Source organism: Fundulus heteroclitus, chromosome 13 (genome assembly GCF_011125445.2).
Source record: "Fundulus heteroclitus isolate FHET01 chromosome 13, MU-UCD_Fhet_4.1, whole genome shotgun sequence".
Classification (NCBI taxonomy): domain Eukaryota; kingdom Metazoa; phylum Chordata; class Actinopteri; order Cyprinodontiformes; family Fundulidae; genus Fundulus; species Fundulus heteroclitus.
The window spans coordinates 7,896,793-7,901,776 of NC_046373.1; the positions used below are offsets into that span (position 1 = coordinate 7,896,793).

General features: G+C 38.9%; 1 long non-coding RNA gene across 1 annotated transcript; it reads right to left on the minus strand.

Annotated features, from left to right (window-relative positions):
* Positions 1 to 4,007: 4,007 nt before the first annotated feature.
* On the minus strand, positions 4,008 to 4,436 carry LOC118565511. Its single transcript, XR_004932391.1, has 3 exons — positions 4,337 to 4,436; positions 4,130 to 4,256; positions 4,008 to 4,028 (listed from the first exon to the last, which is right to left on the minus strand). It is a non-coding gene; the product is annotated as an uncharacterized LOC118565511 (long non-coding RNA).
* Between the last annotated feature and the right edge of the window lie 548 nt (positions 4,437 to 4,984).

The window sequence follows — 4,984 nt, forward strand, 5'->3', positions numbered from 1 at the left end:
GGAACCTCCTCCCTAAACAGCTGTTTCCACCTATCCCATCATTCAGCATCTTCAATACACAGAGAAACAGAGGAAACGAACCTCAGTTACTAAGTGTCCAGGTCAGGTCACACACAATCTGTGAACATCACTTCATAAATTTTGAAATTCTGAGAGGGAGTATAGACGGTTATATCTGAGGAATAGTTTGAATAACTCCAAAGAGTTTCTTAGGAATGTATGCACATGCTTTCCACGCCGTCTGGAACTGTCTGGAAAACTATAGGATTTGATTGAATTAGTTTCTAGGTCTGGATAAGCATGAAAAAAGAAAATAAGATTATGGAAAAAATATGTGTATTTCCATAGCTCATTGTCTAATTAATGTCACTTCTCCTTCTAGTATTCTTTTTCCTATCTTGTGCCCTTTCAACCCCCTTCCTTTTATGTCTTCTTCTTTCATTGGTTTTTCATGCTTATTTACTATAGTTTCTTTTCCTTTTATTCTTTGTGTTCTTCCTTCCTTTCCTTTCTCCAAACAACTTTTCTTTCTTCCTTTCTTGTCTTTCCTCTCTTCCTTGAGTCTTTTGCCACTTTTACCTTGTGTTTCCCTCCTTCCTTCTACTATTTCATCCTTCCTTCCTTTTGTCCTTGCAGTCTTTTGTTTCAAATGTATGGCCCAAAGAATGCAGAAATATGTATAAACTGCATGGTGAACTTCTGTACTTTCTGTTTTAAAATGGGTGTAACAGAGAAGAGGAAAGTCTAGCATGTTTTAATGAAACATAACTTGGTTTGTAGAAATGGTAAATGTTAGAGTGGATAGGTATTCAAATTTGATCGAATCAAAAGTATAAATAATGAACACTGTGACCTTGTTTAAGAGAAGTTGGCCTGTGATCTCTGCTGACGGAGTGATAGTTTGATCCATAATGCATCCTGTGGGGTAAAACGGTTTCTTTTCTTTTCTTTTATGCAACGTTCATTACACTAACTTATTCCCGAGAAAACTGACAAGGCAGGGAGGAGCAGGGATGGAAGAATGTGAACATATATTAAACAAAACAAGCTGTCAAAGAGGAGTATAAATACTCGGCCTGTCAACGCACGTATCAAGCTGGTGCCAACAAACCACAGTTTGTGTCAGGGGAACACCAACACCCTCATGCATTTACAGGGGAAAGTGGCAACTTGGCTTTGAAGCAATAGGGTTTGTGTGTTTTTCTGCCTTTTTACTTCTCCGCCCCTCCCTCCGTTTTCCTGCATTTTGACCAGTTTCTATTCAAGAGCCTGCAGATGTGCAGATATGGGAATGAAAACAGGGAGCCGGCCCCCAGCTTTGGCTAGCCAACGTAGACGTGCCAGAAAAGCAAGGACATTTGTACTGTACAAACACCAAGGCAGAAAATATGTGGATAGGAACACCCACAAAGGTTGCAAGTGTACAACCAAGAGCTTAACCAATGTCTTAGAGGAGCAGGACACGTTTGGATCAGTAGACAGGGTTATGGACGCAAGAGCAGCAAAAACATGGTTAGTTTGGTAATTATCCGAAAAGAACGGTTTCACTCAAAAGTAATTGCTAAAAACGTGTTAAATCTCACATGACCAATGCTGACCAGGCTCCTCAGCGAGGTGTCAGACGCTGTGGTCTCAACTGTGGTGACAACAGCACCAACGGCTGGAAAGGTCTGTAAGAGCTGCTTCCACTTTACACATACTCGCCAACTTGGACCTGTCACTGCCTTTGTCGTCAGCTCTGGGCTTCAAGTTTAAACTTTTTTCTTCTGACTCTGTCATATTCACTTCATACAGGTACACGACAAAGATTACTTACCACACTGAGATTATTGCACGTAAGCACTGTCTTTTTAGGAACGCCTTAGAATTAGAAGATAAAATCAACAATATATGGAATAGTTAAACTTGGACTAGATTATTCTTGATATATACCGCATTCTTTTAAAGACAGTATGTGGTTTATTTAAAAAAAACTGAAAATATTTAAACCTCCCCCACCAAAAATAGCTAAAATCTATTCCATTCTTGCGAAACCAATGTTGCGTATGAGGTGGATATATCATTACACCACTCATCCACTCATCTGCAAGATAAAATTATTGCTTTATTACATACACTGAGAAAGTATGCAAAAAGTAGGGGTTTGTAATCGTGGTAACTAACAGACTGACAGCAATATTAGAGTAACCTGTTCAAATCCATTGTGATAACATACCTTGATTTGCTCAACAGGCTATGAGGCCTGTCTGCTCCCACCCTCGTCTGTTTACAAACCTACAACTGTTTATGAGGAAAAGATGCTGGCCTGGACACGTTTGGAACATCCACTTTTTCTCACATAAATTTCCTGCTTTGACTAGCTGCAACTGGCAGGCATTTCTTTCCTGAGACAGACGGATAAACATTATTGTTGGAGCTCATGCCGGTTGCTTATACAGTACAAGGTAGTGACTTTTGTCAGCCGTGGGCGTGCTCGGAAAAGGCACCGGTAGCGAAAGCAAAAGAACCCGATAACAGCTCGAGCGCCGAAGCTGGACGTTTCGGCGAGGGATTGTGATGTTGCCAAAAGATGCAGATTATATGGATTTCTAACAATGGCACATTTTAAGTCAACAGGTTAAAATCTACAAAAAAAAAGCTGCAAGAACTCCAAAACAAACAATCATTTGCACTTTGCATCCAGCACCATTCTGCTGCTAAACTGCGGAATGCAAACAACTTACAGTGGAGGAAGTGATATAGGTTCGTGCCAACTTCTAATGGGTCAATGGGAATTGCAGACTAAGAGCATTTCAAAGTGCGGTAATGATTTCCTTGGTGGTGCAATTCTTTTCAAATTGCTACAGATTTTCATAATTACAATTGGAGCTATTCATTTAAGTTTCATAAATTAAATACAAACAGCATTCTGGGCCTTTATGATGTTAAACGATGTCTGAGTATGTCTGAGTGGAACAGATTTCTGAACGATAGAAGGTCATGGAAAAAAGGAAAATGAAACAAAAATAAATTCCATATGTACTTAACAACTTTCAGTTTTTTAGTTATATAGCAAATCATGCACAGCCTGTTTAATTGTAATAGATCTATATAATAAAATACATCTGATGATGTCATCTAAAACCCACAGGCAATCTTTATATGGATTTGATTTATGTCCTTGGAAGGGACTACTACGTCTTTCTTTTTGTCTTACAGCCTCATAAAGCTTAAGTCAGGCTATCCTGGAAAAGATATCAGCCTTTGTTTTGACTGAAATTTAAATTCACTTTACTGCCTTTATTGGACTCCATACAATAGATGTCAGTGTTAAAGGCAGTTTATGCATAAAGAAAAACAAGCATTTTGAAGTAAAGCAATATTCCTAATGTAAGCAAAATAAGCAAAAGCTTTATTACCAAATATAAATGGAATCAACCCCTTTACATATTCAGTGCCTTGCCATAGAAGTTGATCCTTTTTTTCATTTTTACATGTCACATCCACAAACTTCAGTGTACAGTATGTTACCGGTATTTTTTGGGGTCGCTACTACATGCAACTAAGTATATGTAGGTTTGCAGCAGTGGAATACAGATACTGTGCATGTCAAAAAATTACAACCTTTTAAAAAACACCTTCATATTTTTTGGTACTTATTTTAAAAAGTGAAATTCACATATTATATCGATTTAATAAACATAGAGTGAAGTAAAATATATTAGACGTTTATTGTATTTTTGTCATTTTTCTGAGTATGACTTGCAGAAAATGGAAACACAAAATCGAGTGACTCAAATAAATAATACATTATTACACAAGACCAAGCAAGATGATATTTTTTTTTAAAAATTCAGGCTTCTAAAAAAAGTACCTTAATTTCTCTCCAATCAAGTTACCCAGACTTTATTGAGACTCCTTTTGCATGAATTGCTGTATCAGTGCAGCGTTGCATGGAGGCAATCAGCTGTTGGCAGTGCAGAGGTGTAATGAAAGCACAGATAGCTTTGATAGGGGCCTTGTTGGGTCTGGGGTCTCTCAGCTTCCTCCTGAATAATAGACCATAGATGTCTGTGTGGTTCAGGAAAGGCCGGTTTGCTGGTCCATCAAGCACAGTAACACTATGGTAGCTGAACCAGCTTTTTTTAACCTTTGGCAGTGTAGGCAGTTGTCAAGTCCTACTGGAAAGTCAAATCAGCATCTCATTAAAGCTTATCAGCAGAAGGAAGCATGAAATGCTCCAACATTTCCAGGTAGATGGCTGTGTTTCCTGTGGACTATAGAAACCCAGTGGGCCAACACCAGCACATGACATGGCACACCAAACCATCACTGACTGAGGAAACTTCTCACTGACCTTTGACCAACATAGATTCTGTGCTTCTCTGCTCTTCCTCCTGTCCAGTTCTTTCCCCCCCTTAGTCCAGGTAAGACACTTCGGATATTGTCTTTGGTTCAGGAAAAGATTCCTCTGTGCTCTCGATGAGTGGACTCCATCCTGAATACTGTTCTTGTGAAGCTCCCCCAAATTCTTGCCTGACAAGATCTATTCTCAAGGCTGCGGTTCTCCCTGTTGAGTGGACAACTTTTCCTACCACAGCTTTTCCTTCTATGAATATGCTTGGATACAGCACAATGTGAACAACCAGCTTCTTTAGTGATAACATTTTGCAACTCACCCTCCTTGTGGAGGGTGTCAGTAACTGTCTTCTGGACACCTGTCAAGACAGATTGCGTAGCCTACTGACTAAGACTGAGAGACCATTTTTAGAGGTTCAGATAACCTTTGCAGGGGTTTTGAGATAATTAACTGATATGGGCGTGACACCAGGAGTTTTGTAACAACCTCCTAATTGTTTGGGACACTGAATTTTGGGTTTTCATTATCTGTAAGTCACAATAATCAAAATTACAACAAATGAAGGCATAAACATTTCATTCTATGTGTAATGAATAGAATAGAATCAAATTCAATTTTACTGTCATTGCACTGTCACAAGTACAA